Below are 22,031 nucleotides of genomic sequence, written 5' to 3' on the forward strand. Positions count from 1 at the left end.
AATTTGAATTAGCTAATTAAATAATTTAAAGAAACTATTTAATTATTTAGATATTCAATTTAATTAAATAATAAAGATTATTCAATTAAAAGAATTAAATCACAATTAATTAAATAATAGTTTTTTAATTAATATTAGAAAATGGTTTAAATGATTAATTGATTAGGATAGAATAGAAGCTGAATAATTAGTAAGATGATGAAGAAATATAAAAAATAATTTTTTAAAAATTTTTTTAGGAAAAGAAAACTTGCTCTGCAATGTCGTTACCTTTTAATGGCGGAAAGGGAGGGCATGCAGAGGATGTGCATCTAGACTTCACTAAAGAACTGAAGGAGGACTTGGTGTTTTGGGAGGATTATGCAGTGATAGCCAAAATAATAGGACTGAACTGGCCAAGAAAGGAAATAAGAAACTGGGTTGAATGCAATTGGGGGAAAAGAACTGTAACCAAATTTATCGCAAAAGGTTTTTTTTTAGTTTTGTTTGAAGAGAAGGAGGAGAGAATTAGAGCACTCACAAACAGAAACTGGTTCATCAAGTCGCATGCTGTTTACATCCAACCATGGATGCCTCATTTTGACCCCGCCCTTTTGGCTATTTATTCCGAGCCAGTTTGGATTCGTTTATCTAATCTCCCCATAGAATACTGGAGTGAGGAACTATGGGAAAAAATCGGTAAAACTTTGGGCACATTGTTGGAAACAGACTACGACGATGAAAAAGATATATGTAAATGTGCCTGGTTAAGAATAGCAACAGTCAAACGAATTCCCGAGCGTATTACCTTGATATCGGTTCATGGGGAATGGTCTCAAAAAGTGGAGATTGATAAAGAAATATCAAGATGCCCTAGATGTGGTAGTAAATTCCATGGAGAACAGGATTGTAAGATGTTCGTCAAAATGGCCAATAAGATATTTAGAAAACCAATGCAGATTTGGAGGAAAATTTCAGATGAAAAAAAGAATACGATTAAAATCAAGAAAAGATCCAAAATATGGAAGATGAACAGTTTCTTGAGAAAGAAAGAACAGAAATGGTTACATCGCAAAAGGAAACTGTTGGTGGTCTGGAAAACAGGTTGGAAATCATGGAGGAGGCAGCATTGGAAGATGGTGAGATAAATCAGAAGGTTTTGAATGTTGGAACTAGTGTAGAAAATTTTAAGGGAAGTAGAATTAACACAGAGGAGGTCCTCAAAGATTCAAACATAATAATGAAAGGGTTGTTAGACACTGAATTCGAATACGAAAGGGGTTCAGATGAAGAAATATACCAATTTGATGAATTGGAGAATATTGACCCTAGAAGCATCAGTCAATCAGCTAATGTATTGTTGGGAAAGACAAAAGGAGTAAGGGGTAGAAGAAGCAACAAACAAAAGAGAGAGGATAGAGCCAAAGAGAAGGGTATAATTGGTGTGCTGGATTACATAAAGAAAACCAAGGGAGGAGGAATCTCCCTTGGAAATCAATGAAAATAACAACATGGAATGTCAGGGGTCTATCGGCCCCTGACAAAAAATGCTTGGTCAAGAGGGCTTTTCAAAGAGTTTCAGGAGATATCATTATGTTGCAAGAGACCAAGCTTAATGAAGAAAAAGCTTTCTTTTTCAAATCTTTAGGTAGGATGTGGGATGGTGTCTTTCAAGAGGTGAAAGGTTCCATGGGTGGATTGGCAGTTCTATGGAATCCAGATAAAGTGGCAGTAGACTTTATCAATAAGCAAGATAATTGGATGCACTATAAAGTAAGAATATTGCAGGAAGATTTGTAATTCTCCCTACTCAATGTTTTTGGACCGGCAAAGACAGAGGAAAAGAAAAGAGTTTGGAAAGAAATTATAGATCAGATCAGAATGTTTGAGCCAGAGAAAGCAATTGTGGTGGGAGACTTCAATGCAATACTCAACAATGATGAAAAATTTGGAGGTTTAAGAATGAATGCTCGAGTGATGGAAGATTTCAGGGATTTTGTAGTAGACAATAACCTTTTTGATGTTGTCCCTAAATCTGGAAAATTCACATGGACCAAGAGGAGGGCAATTTTTTGTAGAATTTCTGAGAGATTGGACAAAATATTTGTTGGTTCTTTTTGGTTAAGAGGCAAGTTTGATTTGGAATCAATTATCCAGCCCATAACACTTTCGGACCACTACCCGGTTTAGTTAACTTGCACAATACCATTGATGAAGGTGAACAATACCATTGATGAAGGTGAAAGGCAATTTTAAGTTTTTGAGCATGTGGTGGAGAGATCCAAACTTTGAAGAAAACATTGAAAGTGGTGGAAAGAATGTTTAGATATTAAAGGCACTCCAAGCTTTTGTTTTGTCCAAAAGTTGAAATACCTCAAAAACAAGATTAAAACATGGAATGTGGCATCCTTCAAGAACATTTTTGCTGAAAAAATTAGAGTGGAAGAGGAACTAAATAGGATCAATAACCTAGTGATTGAGAAGGGGATGTCGAATGAAGAATTCAATGCTGAGAATTCCCTTAAAGCGGAACTGGCAGAAATCCTCCTGAGAGAAGAAATGTTTTGGAGGGACAAATCCAGAGAATTATGGATAGATGCAGGGGATACAAATTCTAAATTTTTTCATGCTTCATTTAAAGAAAAAAGGAATAAAAATAGAATTAATCAGTTGAAAGATATCTTGGGTAAAATGGTTGGTAGAGCTGAAGAGTTGGAGAACATAGCAGTCAAATATTTTGAAGACATCTTGGGAACTTCGGAAGGGGAGAGAAATGAATCAGTTGAATATCTTTTGGACATCATTGACAAATAGATTTTGGAGGAGGATAACGCTGCTCTTTTGGCCTCAATTTCAAAAGATGAAGGTAAAAAGGCAACATTTGAGCTGCACTCGCACAAAGCTCCGGGCCCAGACGGGATGACAATGGAGGTGTATTAGAAGTGCTGGAAATTTATGGGAGAGGACATTTGGATGGTGGTGGAGGAATTTAGAAGGAAAGGAAAATTGTTAAAGAAATAAATAATACTCTTATAGCCCTGATCCCAAAAAAGCAAAATTGTCTAAGTATTACAGATTATAGGCCAATATCTTTGTGTAATTCAATATATAAAATTATATCCAAAATCGTGGTTAATAGATTGAAGATGGTTTTGGACAAGATAGTATCTCTAGAGCAAAATGGTTTTACTCCCGAGAGAGAAATCATCGATAGCATAATCACTATTGCAAAAACTTTGCACTCGATGAAAAGGAGCAAGACTCAGGGGATGGTGGTAAAGCTGGATGTTAGTAAGGCATACGATCGGGTAAATTGGCTTTTCCTCTTTTCAGTTCTTGAAATATTTGGTTTTGATTCTAAATGGATAAATTGTATAAAACATTGCATATCATCAGTATCATACTCCATCATTGTAAATGGATCTATAGTAGGTTTTTTTCAAGCTTCTAAAGGTATTAGACAAGGTGATCCATTGTCTCCTTTTTTGTTTGTATTAAAGGCTGAGATTCTGGGGAGAAATATCAAGAATTTAGTAAAAAAGAGTTTATGGAAACGTGCACTCATTCACAATAGTATTGATCCTATCTCCCACTCCCAATTTGCTGATGATACAATTCTATTTGGGGAAGCCACTGAAAAGGAAGCATTGGTAATTAAGAAGCTTCTGAATGACTATGAAAAAGGTTCAGGGTAGAGTATGAACAAGGAGAAATCAATGATATATTTCCTCAATACTAATGTGAGAATGCAAAGTAAAATTGGGGAAATCATGGGTTATCCTCGGGGCAATTTTCCACTGAAGTACTTAGGGGTTCAGTTAGATTCGGGTAGACAACAGAACAAAATGTGGGAGGATGTGATCAACAAATGTCAAGTAAAGGCCTCTTCTTGGAAGAACAAGTGGTTAACTCAGGCAGGTAGAATTCAGATGATTAAATCTATTCTTTCAGCGATTCCCATTTACCAAATGTCATGTTTTAGGCTATCATTTAAGGCAGCCAAAGAGTTAGACAGTATGTTCAAACATTTTTTGTGGGAAGGATCATAGGAGAAGAAGAAGATTTCGTTCATCAATTGGAACACAACTTGCTTAATAAAATTGGAGGGAGGAGCGGGTCTAAGAAAAATAGATTTGCACAATCTAGCTCTTGGGGCTAAATTAGCATGGAATATGTATGCTCAACCTCACAAATCCTGGTGTAAGATTATGGCTGCTAAGTATCTGGATTCAACCGAAGTAGAAAGGATTTTTATAGTGGCTAACTCAATTAAGAGCTCTCCAATTTGGAAACATATTTGGGAAAGTAGAATTATAATAATAGAGCATCTGACATGGAAAATAGGTAATGGTGGAAAGGCAAAATTTTGGAGAGACTCATGGAATGGTGACATTTCTTTAGCTGAAGAAATAGATGACATGGTATGGATTAATGAAGTGGAAGCAGTGGTAGGTTCTTATGTGGCGGATTATATTCTGGAAGGGCAGAAGGAATCAGAGTGGATTGAATGGAAATCAGTTGGAGAATGGAAGATGGAGAAGAATGCACAATTAAAAGACATTCATAATAGGAAAAAAAAATCATCTATCTCAACGAAGTGGACCAGTTATTATGGAGCGTCTCTAAAACTGGAAAATATAAGGTTAATCTGGGATACGAGATCCTTAGGAGTAGAATAAGGAATGTGGAATGGCCCTCGGAGTTGTGTTGGCATAAATTAGTATTGCCCAAGGCAGGGGCATTCCTATGGATAGCTTTGCACGGTCGCATCTTAACAAGGGACAAATTGAGAACTATTGGAATTGCTGGTCTGAGTGTATGCCTCCTATGAAAGGAAAATGGAGAGATAGCAGATCATCTATTATTTTGGTGCTCGTACTCTAAAAAAGTTTGGGATTGGCTATTGGGCAACTTGCAGCTTAGGTCGGTGAGAAATATAACATTAAAAATCTTTTTATTAACATGGCCGTCCAATATCAATAAATCAAAATGGAGCATTCTATGGGTGGTGAGTCTAGCGCTGCTCGTTTGGCATATATGGAAGGAAAGAAATAGAAGAGTTTTTAATGAGGAAGCTCTGCCTTACGATACTCTAATTTAAAAAATAAAAGGAGCCATAGAAGAAGTCATCAATGTGAAAGTAGTGGGCAGAAAGTATTGTTCGTATTCTTCTTGGGACAAAGAGATGGAAAGACATTGGAACTTAACGAAAATTAGCGGATACAAGCTAATGGATAAGAAGCAAAATAGAGCCAGTGAAGTCTGGACTCCTCCAATGATAGGAAACTTCAAGATCAATTTTGACGGAGCTAGCCGAGGTAATCTAGGTAAATCTGGATATGGTGCCATTATAAGGAACGAATTTGGCAACTTTGTAGGGGCAAGCTATGGTCCATTGGGAATCAATACAAACAACATGGCAGAAATGATGGGGCTGCTAGCTGGGTTGGAATGGTGTGTGGTCTGTGGCATTTAGGATGTAGAAGTTGAGGGAGATTCACAAATTATCCTGAATGGGATTTCAAAACAGAATTTTGAAAATTGGAAATTGGAGGTGGTATGACCCAAAATCCAAAGAATATGCGAAAGTTTAAACCATTTCACCTTTAAACACATCTACCAAGAGGGAAAATTGGCAGCGGACTGGCTAGCTAATAGAGGTATCGACTGTGATGGCCCAATACAGTTGATAGAAAAGGAGGAGCTAATGAACAGATTGATAGAGATCCTTGCTGTAAACAAAATCAGATTTCCTAAAACTGGAATTGGTTGACAGAGATTTTCTGAGGCAAGCAGGTTGCATCACGGATAAGTGTTAAGGACTCAATCATGCTGTGATTGCACATAGTATTTGAGGCTTGTCACATCTAAGAACATTTCTCAAAGAAAGATGATAGATAGAGACTAAAAGTAGAGACATGTGAGAAAAGATACTACTCGGGTACCAATAATAGGCGAAAATTGAATCCGAGTGCTCTGGGAAGAGATTGTTGGTTGGGTCACATGGTTCCTAAGTAGCTCAATTAGTTCAGAAAAGGAACACTCCGAAAAAGATTTGATTTCAGTGAGAAAGATTCTAGCAGGAATCAAACAAAGTTAGAAATTGCCAATTCTCTCTCCATCTTTTTAAGGAGAATGAGAAGGTCTTTTTGCCAAGTGGTTTCTTGGGTAAGGTCTCAGGGGAGATTAGTAGGATTAGCACTAACCATGGCTTATTTTGGAAGGATCAGCTATGTTAATTGTGAAAACGCATTGATCACACAGTTGAGAAACTTGTTCAATATCAAAGAGTATGTTTACGATTCCAGTAGGGGGCTTGTGGGCATTACCTTAAACACTAACAGTCACTGGTGCGATGCTCTAGTGCTGGAAGCCGTTCTTCTTCCTTTGGTAGACATCATTGAAATGAAGGAGCAAGTGGTCGAATTAATAGCAGGTTTCATAAAACCCTTCATAGCAGACATGGTTGCAGAAGCCATTCTGGGCCTGGAGGAAGAAGTCAGAGTTAGTATACTGAAGGTTTATTTTCAATTTGAAAATTACCTTCGCTCGAACTCAGAGGAAGATGAAGAGAACGAAGGAGATGATGCTGAGAAAGGAGAAGATAGTGAGAGTAGTGAAGGAGGAGAGGAGGCCTCTATGAACAGTGAGGAGATTCACAAGATGGCCTGCAGAGAAGTGTGGAGGGAAGAGCGGGTGAGACTTAAGACATTTGGGGATGAGGCATCGGAAATATTTAGATGCACTATCTTCAATGGAAACATGGAACCATTTCATAGGATCACTGAGGTAGATGAGTGGTGGCTTTCAAAGAGCTCTACCTGCAAAGCAATTGCGATAGGTGAGTATGTTACTGTGATATACCAAGCCATAGGGGGATAGGTGTAACCCCGGGGTTGCGTAGGTCCTATTGTGGAAATTTTTGGCTGTAGTAGGAGGACTAACCTTTTGTATCTATTATGCAAAGTATATTATATATGTATTTGGACATATGTAGTTGGTTTTTGGGTCCATGAATGTCAAAGTCAATGTAATCTCTAAAATTTTCAAGTAATATAGGGAGCTATCACCATAAATGATAGCACTTATCAATTAAAAAAAAAAAAGATGATGAAGAAATATGAATTTAGAAGAATAAGATTAATTAAATTAATTAAAGAATTAAAGAATTATTTAATAAATAGAGGAATAATAGTACATGATCAATGAGACATTTTTAGGTGTCTATACCAGCTACTTATAACAATCATTTTTTAGGGCAACATACAAAGTCGGCTAACAAAGAATAACCCTAACTCTAAAGGAATATTATCGTAATATTCTCCCCAGACACATATTCTTGTACTCGTATTCTCATATTCTCGTATCCTTGTACTCTCATATTCTTGTACATACAAGAAATCCTTCAACTCCCAAATACTCCGACCCTTCGGGCTGACACGTACGCCATACAAGTGTACAGTACTTGCATGATCAGTCACCACATACCAACAATAGTTATGAAACTTATTATAATATTTTGATCATTAAGTATAATATATTTTATAAATATATAGAAATTGTTTGAATTTCATATTAAGTTATTTGAGAATTTAATTTTTCATTCTTAAATTTGGTTTGGGAGGACGTTGGAGGCCAAGCTTTCAAAGAAGGATGTCATGATTATTCTATTGGATGTATCTATTTAAGGAGGATTGAACTCATCATTTACTCATGATCAAAATATTAGATGTTTAATTTGGCCAATTTAACATTAATAAAGGATCAAACTGGTCATTAATTATTCTAGTGCTAAAGTGAACATTGAGAAATGTAGGCTAGGAAACAAGCCAAGATACAATTGACAATCAAAGTATTCCTTAAAATCATTATGAAATTGAAATTCTTAGACGATTTCATGAATAAGAGTTGAATAATTGTACTAGCATATACAAATAAATCTTACTTAAAAAATACATTGTAAACTATTAAGACTAGGTGCTATTGTACAATTTGTATATTTCTACTATTTGTATTTATTAAATATGTATCTGGGTGGAGCCATACATAAATATGAGACATTCCATTTGAATTGGTCCTTTTGGAAAATGTCATTGTAGTATGATATTTTAGAAGGTTACAAAAAGATGAAAACCTTACCACACTTTTTCAATCATAACCTCAATCAATGCAATAAAAACAAGTGTCTCATAATGACATTGTCGTTATTAGAATTTTTTTAAATATAAGTATATTAATTACGCCGAAGGCGTCTCCTACTATGAAATGCACCGAGCTTATTTTATCTATCAATGGTGGACATGCTAAGTGAAGGCTTGCAAGACGATCGAGATGATCGTCACCGTTCAGATTTTTCATGATTTCTTTTGCCGGTTTCATTGCTTTCCATCGTAGTCACTGTCCGTCGTGTTGTTATTGGACTACATGTGAGTTTTCCACTGGAATTCCACTTACTAGAAGAGTCTTTTTGTGCATTTATAACACACCGAAAGGAAAATATTTTTATCTTGCTTTCAAATCAGGGAGATAATGAGATTTGTGCACTGAGCAACTTGCATGTACTTGACATACTATGACAGTTGTACAATGCAGGCAGATATTTTTAGCGGATCGTGGCGACGCTTTCTAGGAGCACATGATGAAGGCTTTTTCTCCCCCCAAACATGCCAAATGATGACATGACTTCCTCATTAAATATTGCTATACGTTCATTCATACTTTCTTTTGCCTCTGCTCGCATTATTCTCGAGATCATAAGTATTTAAAATTTTCAAACTATTATTTTTTATTATTTTAGCATATTTTTTTAGACGCATAGTGGAAGTATTTAGAATTTTAAATATTTTATTTTAATTTTTAGGCTTTTGATAATAATTATTTGATTAGAATAAATAAATAATATATTATTTTGATTTTATTTTTAAATTTTAGTAATTATATAATATATAAATAATTGATTTACATATAGATATTAAATTTTTAAGAATATTTTCTATTTAATGGTTTTTATTAAATTTATTATTATATATTAAATTATATTATAATTGAATATAATTATAAATACTAAATATAGTTTTTATTCAACTTTATTTTATATATAATATTATACTATAATAAGACATATATAAATAATATGTAAATAGTTAATTATATATTTACAATTTTTTTAATATTTTTTTTTAAATTTTTACAAATTTAATATTAAGTTTGTTTCTTCTCTACATGAAATTTTCAATTTAGTTTGCGTTTTGCATAATAATATACAATAATAATATAAAATTAGTTTTTTGTTACTAGCAATGAATAGTAAGAACAATTTTTTTGTTTTTAATATTATTCTAGATTTTGTTGAATTTTTCAAATTTGATTTGATAGCATCAATTAATCAAGAAAAAAATCATAAAAGAAACATATAATTCAATTTCTTTCTATGTTATTTAAATTTGTAATATTGAATATATATAAGATTAGTTATAAATGAGGGCACCATGCAGTTGAACCATACGATTAGTTATAAATGCGGAATGGACTTACCTTCACTGTGTGCAAAGTTACTACTAGACAAGACGTAGAAGTGACACAGAGGTTTAATGGTAAAATCAAATTTATTGTCTCATATTTATTGTCTACAACGAGTAGGGTAGGGTTCACCTGTACACAGTCTGTCAAAATAAAATATATGTTGTCAAAATAAAATATCTGTTGCAATAAAATATCTGTATCTGTTGTGATAAAATATTTGGTGTATGCATCTTATTTATAGCTCTGAGAACCACCCCTTTGATTCACTTCCAACAAGAACCATCCAACAAGCACTAGAAGTTTGCTCTGATACAGAAGATTGCTCTAATAGCTAGCTATAGGAGAGAGCTGGCAACACCTTCATAACCCGTCAAACATTGCAGGTACTGTTAAACAGGTTTTCACCTTGCTTTAAAAGTTTTGATTGTACACATATCTGTGGATTCTTTTGCTAAGAGTTTAACATTTTCATTTTTTCCAATGTTCACTTATAAATTTTATGCAATTTCTTCTCTTTCCTTTCATAAACAAGAAATCCCAGACTACATTAGTTTCTAGTTCTACCATGGTTGAGGTCATATGCAGAGTACAAATCTTGCAACTAGGATTCTAATGAGTTTCTACCAATGGTTTGAGGTCATTTGTTACAACCTATAGCAAGGTTCTTACTTTCATTTACCTATTAACACACTAATACATTTGGGGTCAAATTCTAATGGAGGTTTCCAACGGACAAGGAGCATTGTGTGAAAATTTGATTTTTTTTTTTAAAATGCCTATGTTCGTCGGAATTCCGACGACCTTGGGCATTTTATTTTAAAAAAAAAACACAAAACATTTTCATTTTGAAAGCAAACCGAAGCCGTCTTGCCTCCCTGCCCCCCCCCCCGTCGGAGTGATCTTTGCACAAGCAAGGTAAGAACTCTTTGTTTTTCAATGAAGGCAACTAATTTTTTTTTGCAACTAGTTTTTTTTTTTGAATTAATCCATTTTGTGCATATCCTGTGATCTTAAAATTCCATGAAATGACATCTCTTTGAGGTATTCCGTCATACAGTTCACATGCCGTGTGTATGCTACCCCATTTTGCGATTAAAACCCCCTTCGATTATGCTTTGATGCTACCCCATGATTGGAATTGGTTGTTGTGTCTTCGGGTTCGGGTGTCCAACCAACTATTACTTCCCAGAACTATTGCTATCCCACCCTACCTATAGTTTGATAGCTGTACAACCAAAATCGAGAAACTTGCCATTCCATATATGGATGGAAGTCGAAACCGCTAATCCATGAACAGGAAGGCGGGTAAACCATTACCTGGGGATAGATAGAAACTAGATACCAGACGAGGAAACTAGGGGTGGGTGGAGATTGGGATTGTGTGTGGTGTTTGAGTTGGGTTTGCGCCTCAGAGTTAGGGTGAGGACTGAGGAGGGAGGAGAGGATGTGTATGCGAGGGGAATGAGGGAGATTAGTAGTATGAGGTTTAGGGTAGAGATTGGTAATTCCATTTTCAAAGGTTATTGAGGAGGGGAATGTGGGGAATAGGATTAAATAGGTTGTGATTGTGAGAGTGGGTGAATTGGATTAAATAGATTCACCTAAGAGAAAGTAGATTCACATAATGATAGGTGGAATTTCCTAAAGATGAAGGGATAAGACTTAACAAAAAGAGGACTTAGGATGATGACAAGGAGAATTCATTTAAGGATATGGCATATTCACCTAAGGGATAGTGTATTCTCCCAAGAATATGGAAAAATTATTGATTGGTGGAATGACATACTAGATCAAGGAATGATACAAGGGTAGATTCACCTAAATATAGGGTAAATTCAGCTAAAAGGGTACCCATGAGATTGTGGTACTGAGTACCTATCTATGGATGGTGTATTTGGATACAAGTATGATGAAACCATGCTTGTGTATGATGAAACAAAGTCTAGATCTCTATTATAGGTCCAACATAATCTCTATTATTTGAGACACCATTTTATTAGCATATCCAATTAGGGTAATTTATGGGTTTAATTATGGATCATGTTGTCTATTTCCATGCACTATTGAACTTATTTGGATGTATTGTGATTATTTTAATTTTGAAGTTATAAATAAATTATGTTTGTACCTTAGAAAGGGTAACTCCAATTGATGTTTGGGCAGTTTATTTGAAAACTTGTGGTGATTATTGCCCTATGTTATGTAATGGAGTTATTTTTACACTAAGTAATTAACTAGAAAAATGAATTTGTATTGTTGTACAAGTATGGTGAAACCATGCTTGTGTGTTTACATGTTTGTGCATCCTATTGAGAACCAACCTCGCTATTGAGGAACTCAATAAATGTGGTGTTAAGTAGAAGAATGGAAAACTCAAGAAGCTATGGTGACATATTGTGGCATTAGTAGGGATTATCTCTATTGACCACACCTTTCAAAGATAGTATCCCCTAGTTCTCCTCATAGAATGGACCATTGGATGGCTCAAAGTGGTATCCTATCCTACATTTATCTTGATGGCATTGCCGATAGTTGGTATGTGGTTCTTGGTACGGGTTTCCTCTTACCCTATTATCTTATTTATATCTTTGTTCCAACATGTGGAGATTGATTTTTGTCATGCTATGATGATTTTCATGTTTTCATGTGTTTTGACATTATGCAAATAGATATGATGTCACACCATACTTATGTTTTGATATAGTGTAGGTGATGGTTACATGTTGTTGATGGTAGCGATTTGGGTTGAAAGACACAATTCCACACACACACACAAATATTTGAAGATGCATTTTATATTATTCCTTCTTAGTGGCGATTAGTGTTGGAAGATTTGCACACATGTAGAGAGGAACTCATGTTAGATACAATAGGTTGTGTTTGATAACATATGAATGTGCCTCATGATGTATACATATAGCTTTGGTGTGTGACATGCATGCACATTTTTCCATAAGACACATTGCTATGTGGCATGTGCCCTATGCATGTCTTCTTTGTGAGGCACGTTGCTATGTGCAATGTGGCCCTAGGTGTGTCTTCTCTATTAGGTGTATTGCCATGATATGTTAGGATTCGTAGTGTGCAGGCCACAAATGCATGCATGAGGGACTATTATTATAGTCATGTTTTTTGGGCATGTAGCCTAGGCATGTCTTCTCCATTATGTACATGGCCATGCCATGTGGGATTTTTTGTGTTCATGCCACAAATGCACACATGAGGGACTATTATTGGATTCATGATGAATCTTCACTCTATTTAGCCACAATTTCTAGTCATATAGCTATGTAATGTGCACTTTTAAGGATTGTGAAGTTTCCTTCAATTATTGATGATCTCTCATCTTTGTTGCATGGGCCAACAATTTTATTTTATCTTGTTTGAATTAGTTTAATCACTATTGTGAGTTTTCTCTATTGTGTAGTTATTGTGGCTATGTTTGATTTGCTATTGGAATTGAACACATTTATTTGACTTATTATTGTTACTATTTTTTCTTTCTTTCAATATTTATGATCTTTGGTAGTTTAGTGAAACTCTTGCTATTTTTAAATGTTTCCTTCTTTGTTTTGATGTGATTCCTCACCAAGATCGACATAGATAACCTTGGATGAGTGTATATAAGGAATCAAACATTGGGAAAATTTGAGGATAGGGGTAAGTGTTTGTTGTATGGGTAGCTATGATCCACTTGTACATTCTTAGTGATTATTGATGGCTATGTCTTGGAGCTAGCTAATCCCATTAAACAAACAAGGGGGAAGTCATACATAATCGTATGGATCCTCCCTAGTTGTGTGTGGATTCAAGACCATCATTTCATATGGTTCTTGGTTACTTTGTGAGACCATGGCATCCACTTAGACCAATATGTGAGCCTTGTATTGTTATCCCTGCAATGTGGATGAATAAGTGTATGTTAAAATAAATGCTTTTCTTAGAATACTCAAAAATGTCTCTCAGAAAGTCTGCAATAGGCAAACTTTTAGTAAGAATTTGCAGACACAATGCTCAGAAATTCACACAATCAGCTACATTAAATACGTTCTCTATTAAGTTCAATGGTTTTGGTTTGATTTGCAATTTTTGTGAAGCTTTTGCACTGAAGTTTCCATAGCCTGATTTTTTTGCCTGTGAAGAAAGACCATGTCAGATAATATCAACGAAGAACAAAATAAGGAGACAATTGCTAGATTATGGTCTAACTTGAAAAGAAAAGGTGATGGGAAATGTTATTGTCCCTGCAAAATTTGTAAGGGCTTAAAGACTAGAAGACTTCTAATCAAAACAGCTAAGAAACATTGTAGGCAGCATGGTCACATTGAAGGGGGACATGATTATCATCCACTGGTAAGTTGTTCATTATATCATTTTAACAATTTATATACATAAGAAATCACTTGATAATGAGATCATGATCATGGTTTATTTATGTATATCAATTTTATATAGGTGGAGCACCCTAGAGCACATGGTATGGATCAACAAAACCCTGAGAATATGGTTTTCAAAGTGGAGGAACATGGAGGTGTGAATATCGAAGCTGAAGATAATGATCCCATGGAAGATGATGATCATGCACTAGAAAACACAATTGAAGATGATGGTACAAATACATTGATCCATGACACATTTAGTACTGGCACAGTTGATCATGATGATCAGGATGACCTTGATGTTCATGATTTACCTCTTCTTGAGAAGGCATATGAGCCCCTTTACAAAGGCTCCCAAACAACTCTTCCCTCTGTTGTATTGTTGCTGGTGAACTTGAAGGTTATGAATGGTTTATCCAACATAAGAATCTCACGTATGTTAAGGTGTGTCATACATGTCATTACAGTTAATAAATGGTGAATCATGTACCATTAATATTCTTTATATTAACACCTCAAACTTTTTTTTTTGCTATAGATTGATAGTTGAGTTTTTCTTACCACCATCAAATATTCTACCTCACTCATACCGAGAATTATCTGCCATTATGAAAGATATTGGAATGGAGTATCAAACAATAGATGCTTGTCCCAATGATCATATTATATATCATAAACAACATGAATGTGGAACAAAATGCCCTGCATGTCATATCAGTAGATATCGAATAGATCAAATAACAAAAAAGGTGCCTCACAAGTTTCTTCGTTATATTCCCATTATTCCACGTATGCGACGATTATTTAGGTGCACTAGCTTGGCACAATTTATGGATTACCATGCACGCAATAGAAGTCGAGATGACATTATTCGAATGCCTGTGGATGGTTCAACATTTATGGACATAGAGGAAAAGTGGCCACACTTTAAAGAAGAACCTCATAATCTCAGGCTTTCATTGGCAGCGGACGGTGTCAATCCATTTGGAGAGTTGAGATCTATTTACTCGGTGTGGCCTATTTTTGTTATCAACAATAATATTCCTCCATGGATGTCAATAAAGAGGGAGCACATAATGTTGGCAATGATTGTTCCAGGTATTTTATCATTTAATAGTCATCTACATTTAATTATAAATATTGCAGTAAAATGGTCATAATAATTATGTAATGTTTTTGTTCATTCCACTAGGCAAGTACCAAGTTAAAGATATGAATGTATATATTGAGCCTCTTATCGATGAGTTGCTGGAGTTATGGAATGGTGTGACCATGTATGACATCTCTAGACCAATAGGACAAAGACAATTTCAATTCCATGCAATGCTTGTATGGACAATACATGATGGCCCAGGGCTAACACATTTTTATGGTACGTTATAGTGTTCAAGTTGCGCATGATAATTATAATTATAAAAATTAACAGATTTAATAGAATTATACATTATCTTGTAGGTCTTCAAACAAAGGCAAAAATTTGTATGTCCAGTTTGTGGTCCAAAGATGAAATCCCATCATTTAAAAAGTTTAGGAAAGTAGGTGTTTGATGAGTATAGGCACTTCCTTCACAAAAATCATAAGTACCGGAATACTGAAAAATATATTTTCAATGGGAAAGAAGAGACTACATCAAAGCCATGAAGAATGACTCCTCACTTATGGAAGTTGGAATATAATAGAATTAATCGTCAAGGTAATGTCATTCCATCTAATGGTTTATGTTTGGAATTTGAATTTTTCTATCATGTTTTGTTTATTGATGATGTAATTGATGATACTGAAGGTCATCAAGGCATGGATGGCCACCTTCCAAAGGGACTAAAAAGTTATCCCAGACAATTCAGTAGGTTGCCTTACTATGAGCAGCTACAAATTGTGCATTTGTTTGATACAATGCATATTGGAAAGAATATAACAGAGACATTATGGAAAATATTGGATGGAAGGTGTGACAAAGAAAAAATTGTCAAAATTTGTAGTGACATTGTGGAATCCAATTGTGCAATGAAAAATGTCATTCAATCAAATAGCAATGGAGATCAGATTAATATAAGTGCCCTTCCTTGGTTATTAACAGAGCAGCAAAGCAATTCTATAAAAGAAGTCATATGAAAATTTTGATTTCCCACAGGATTTTCTGCGAACATAAACAATCTCATATCAAAGAAGCGTGAATTTGGGCCAAGGATGAAAATGCATGATTGGCATACCTTCATTAAGGTAATTCATGTTCTTATGTATTTACTATATATTTGTATATTGCGCATGTACTTTTCATTGTATTATGTTAGAAAACAATGAAAAGATCATTTTATAATTGTTGCAGTACGTTCTACCTCTATCTCTCCTAGACCACTTCAACAATAATATCAAGCAAGTCATATATGATCTTGGAAAATACATTAGGTAAGTAGTGATGTTTGTTCAATTTGTTGTATAGATATTATATTTGCCATTTGTTTTACTTGTTATGCAATATATTGTATATTATTTTGTAAAGTCTCGTTTATATATTTTTGCATCTTCAATCTCTTTAATTAGGTGGTTGTCATCTAAAGAAATCCACAAGGAAGATATAAAATATTGGAAGAGAAAAATCCCTCATCTAATGTGTGAAATGCAAAAGTGTCTACCTTCAACTTTTTTCAATGCACAAGAACACTACCTCATACACCAAGTTGAGGAGATCGAATTGTGTGGACCTGTACACACTAGGTCAATGTGGATAGTTGAGAGGCACTTGAAATTTTTGAAGGCTTTGGTTCGACAAAGAGCACATCCTGAGGGTTCTATGGTGGAGGGATATATGGTATACCAAACTATGGTGTACATTACTAAATATCTTCCTAAGTTTGCAGCAAAAATCCATGTAGATCTCATTTGGGATCCCAACCCCATTAATAAATTCGAAGGGGAGCACTTGATGGGGAAAGGTAGATTGAAGAAAGTGAGAGGTAATTATAAGATGTTATTGTAGTAAATTAATTCTTCATCTTCTAAATAAATCAGTTGTAAGTGGTCTATTAATTATTTGTACAGTTGGTCGGGAGTGGGATGCGCTACATTTGTATATTGCAAACAATCTTGATTGGATGACGGTGTGGATTGAATGATGTCAACATTTTGGTCGCACATTAACATGGGATGGTGTGGCTTCATTGGTTAAAGAAGCTCATCGTAATGGAGATTCCAATGTTACACAAAGGGAAATTGATTTAGCATATGGTTTAAGAGATCAACAGGTACATATAATTTTATTAATCACCCGTACGTTTATCAACTCATGATGCAATAATTTTAATATGTTAGACATATTGTAGGTCAAACACCACAAGGATATGTGCTGCAATGGTCATAAATTTTGCATCAAACAGTTGGATGACACGAAGAAAACTTGTGATTCTGGGATAACTGCAGTCTTTGAGGTGACCAATATTTCATCTAGAAATGACATACATCCTCAAGTGTCTCAAAATCGATACTATGGCATTTTGGATGATATACTTGAGTGTGACTTTAATTCCTTCAAATTAGTTATGTTCATCATCAAATGGTATAGGCTACGACTGAATATAAATGATCCTGATAGAACTATTATCGAACATGATAATGGATTTACAATGGTTAATACAATGTCATTTGAACGAGTTGGGGATGAGCCCTATGTTCTTCCAAGTCAATGTGAGCAGGTATTTTACTCGGAGGTTCCACATAAACTAGGTTGGTCATTTGTTGTTAGACATGATCCAAGAGGAAGGTCGATAATGTATAATGTGATGGAAGAAGAAGATACCGAAGAAGTAGAAGATATAGATGATCACGATCGACAGTTACTCGATGATGTTCCTGACAAAAATGTACATGAAGAAGAAGCTGATGATGATGATGGTCCTGCTACTGATGATGATGGTGATGGTGATGGTGATGGTGATAGTGTCGGTGATGGTGATGACGATGACGATGACGAACACAATGACGATGACGACGACGACGATGATGATGAGGATGATGATGATGATGATGATGATGATGATGATGATGATGATGATGATGATGATGATGATGATGATGATGATGATGATGATGATGATGATGATGATGATGATGATGATGATGATGATGATGGTCATGATGATGAGTTGGATGAAGAAGAAAATCAATGACATGAATGAAATGTATGAGATGCGATTATTATATTATCTATTTAATATTGATATCTTGATAGAAATTGATTTGACTTATATGGTTACATAAATAATTCATATGTTTTGAATTCTAATACCATTACTTAATTAATTCATGATGCACCTCTAGCTATGTGATAGATGGTGATTTAAAATACATATGTGATGGATTACATGCTTATGATGATACATGTGACATTTTTTGAACTTTGTGTTTATTCATGGAATGTGGACTACTTATTAGCTATGTGATGGATGGTGATTTATGATATGTATGTGATGGATTACATGTTTATGATGATACATATGTGATTCTTATGATGCTCAATTACATATATGATGATACATATGTGATGCTTATGATGCTTATGATGCTTATGATACTACAGTATTTATTGTTTATCAAATTACAAATGTAATGCTTATGATGCTCAATTGTTGGTGCAAGAACCTAAACCCCTTTGATGAGGATCCTGCACAGTCTCATGGATCGACAGGTATAAGTCAATACACCTTATAGAAATAATATATTTTTAAAAAATTACAAGAAATACAAACTTCCTCAGTTTTTCAAACCTCAACATTAGTAGCAAATCTAATACAGTTATCAACACTTGAGGCCCCAGTTGGACTTACTCAAATTTTAATCTCAACATCAACTTTATGGCCAACTTCTTCATCAATATTACCCTCATTTGCAAAATATCTCTCTCATTACCAACTAACTCTCTCATTTGATGGTGCATAGGTATCACCAAATAGGTATTTGTCAAATGTGTCTTCCTCAAGTGAGGGAAATGCAGGAATAGAAGAGGAAAGTGAGACATGTAGTAGATCTCAAATAGGGAGATCAACTAGAGGTCAAAAGATTAGAAGAAAATTCAATAAACTTATAGAATTTTTTCTTGCTCAAGGGGGGTCATGTTCTTATGATGATGAGACCAAAGGCGACATTGAGGTGCCCTTGAGGTACAAACATTTACTGAAACAATGTGTACCCAAGGAACTTCCTCCAATAAACACTAATTTTTGTGTTAATGAGAGGATATATCGCATAGCACCTTTGTCGTTACATGGTTTGGGCCTATTTTCCATGGACAGCATAAAGGTTTATTACAACAAAGTTGCTGAATTGATGGAGTTTGTTGGACCTTGTTACAATTATAATGATTGGATGTAGATTGTTCGATATAAAAAAAGTATGCATAGGTATGCACTATTAGCCAATTATATACAACAAAAAGATAATGATCAAAGTAAACGAGTGGTTGTATACATTGATGGAAGGCCAAAAGCAAAAGGGAATATTGTAGGTTTTATAAATAGTACATGACCTGGGTCAACTAATAAGCAACCCAATTGCATATTTGAGGCACATGAGGGAAATTGTGTGTTTATATGTGTGATAAAATCAATAAGTGTAGGGGAAGAGCTGCTAATCGATTACAATTTGAATCGTATAGATACAAACAAAGTTACTATCATGGGGGTGGTACGTACTATATATACACCATTTAAGTCAACTTCCAATTAATGAATCCAATAAACCATTGTATTATTAAGTTTTTTTGCTAAGTCTATTGGTTTCATTTCACTAACGTTTTTATATTTTTGTCACAGGGCCACATGGATCCACCACATAGCATAGATAGGGGTGTAGGTCCCGACACTTCTACGGAGTAGGTAAACCTCATTGTAATTGTACAAATTAGATAAAATCAAACTGTTACATTATGATCTTTTCTTGAGTGTTTTGAAGTAATTTTGATAGTGTTAATTATATTCTTGTCACAGACAGATGTTCGAGATAAGGGAAAGGAACCTACAGTACCTCAGCACCTCCATAGGGATGTGGGGCGCTCGATAGTGTTATGCGTTGATGACATCGCATTTAGTGCAAACTCTATGCAATTTGTACAAAAGAATATTAGAAAAATTAGGCAAGAGATTGTTGATTTGGCAACCATAAGTCCTCAAACTGATGAGATAACAAAGAGGGTGCAACTATTGTTGATGAGTGGAAAACTTGCAAGTAAGCAGTAATGAAAGCTTTAATCATAACTAAAGTTCAATAATGGTTTATATTTTTATCTCTTTTATGTCATTAACTAAAATATGTATGTGTTGTTTTTATAGAAATTTATAGGGCCTCATCATCCTGGTGGTGATGATCAGGGTATTGCAAGTAGTTCAGGTGATGACCATGTTCTATATATTAAAACCACTCCTTTGGACTTGTGAACTTGCTTTTTTAATGTTTTACATATTTAATGTATTACTCTTCAGGTGCTGACATGGGTCTGAGGTCGAGCCCAACTATATTGCCAACTGCAATGTCGGCAACACGTAGCATGCAGACATTGTCTGTTGTACCGGCTCGTGTTGACCCGCCCACTGGTGGTAAATGCCTCTTTTTCTCTCTCTTTCATTATGTGTTTATTACCCTTGAAGTGTTCTTTCTTGGAGGCATTTCATAGTGGATTCATTTATTGTGGCAGGAGATGCACATGAGGATGCACCAGAGGCGAGTACTGCTGATAACATACCATCATTTCCTGGATCTTCCCGTATTTCTAGTACGAGAACGTTGCAAGCCACATTGGTGGTGAGCGACGAAGAATTGATTCCCTTGAAGATACAGAAGGTTCCAGGTACTTTAAAAATATTATTATATATAGCCTAATCGTAATTTACTTACTGATCACTCATTTTGGACTAATGATCCCATGTTTTTTTTGCAGGAAATGGTATTTTTTATAAAAATCTTAATGACATTTCATTGCAGACATTTGGGCCCACCATACGTAAAAGGTGGAACATCATACGTGAACTAACCCTTATCCACTATTTTGATTTCATATCATTGCTAGAATAGTTTTCCTTTTATCCATTTCTTGAACTATATCAAAGGTAGCTTCAATTTCTTTCTAAATCTAACAGGTTTGTTTTTGCTTTAAAGGTGGAATGACCAAGAAAAAAAGTTAAAAGATGAACTCACAAACCGTATGGTAGGGTTGTTTGGAAATGACACATTCGACAAGACTAAGCTTCTAGAAAAAGCTGGCACATATCTAAAGTATGTGAGGGACCAATACAGGACACATTTAGAGAAGAACGTAAAGTATGAGCGTCCCCCCATGATTCCAGAGAGGGAGTGGAAGGACCTAATTTTGGATGCAAAGGAGAGAATTGAAAGGAAAAAAGGAAATACACCACCAGACGCCAAAAGAAGGTATGTGATACTATTAAGAATGTGAATATGTACTAATTATTCATTATATTTATATAATCTAACATATTTCAAACTTTTCATAGATTGAGTGACACGTCAAAGGCAACCAAGGCAAGACAAGAAAAGCATGGGTAACACAAACTCAACTCTAGTGGTTATATGAAACTTGCCACACAAATTGTAAGAATCAGTAAATTAAGTATCACATCAAAATATTTATAAATTGTAAACAATTTTTTTTTTATCAAACAATACAAGCAAAATTCACAATACTAAGCAAAAATGCAGGGCTCTGAATTCAATAGAGCACCCACGGAAGATGATAAGAGAATTGGCTACTAGCAAGGCTATATAGCCGTGGCTGAACGACTATGAGAATAGAGTGGGAAAACACGAGATTCTAATGCATCTATCACAACGGTAATTAAGCTAAATGAAAATTATTTCAAATTAAACACTTAACCAATAATCTATTTGATGTTAAGTTTCAACATAAAGTGACTATATTTTTTTTAAATAAGCAAGCAATGATAACACTGTGCGTGAAATTGGAATGCAGCATGATAATCATGGCACAAAACCTATACATGAAGGTCCAAATGTGCATCCTAGTAGTGGAGGTATTCATTTGCTATTCAAATTTTTTATGTAATTATTAATACAATTAAACATCTTAAATTGAAAATTAGTGTAGTAATTAATGTAACCTTTATTGTTAATATTTTAGAGCATGTA

This window comes from Cryptomeria japonica, chromosome 6, assembly GCF_030272615.1.
Source record: "Cryptomeria japonica chromosome 6, Sugi_1.0, whole genome shotgun sequence".
Taxonomy (NCBI): Eukaryota; Viridiplantae; Streptophyta; class Pinopsida; order Cupressales; family Cupressaceae; genus Cryptomeria; species Cryptomeria japonica.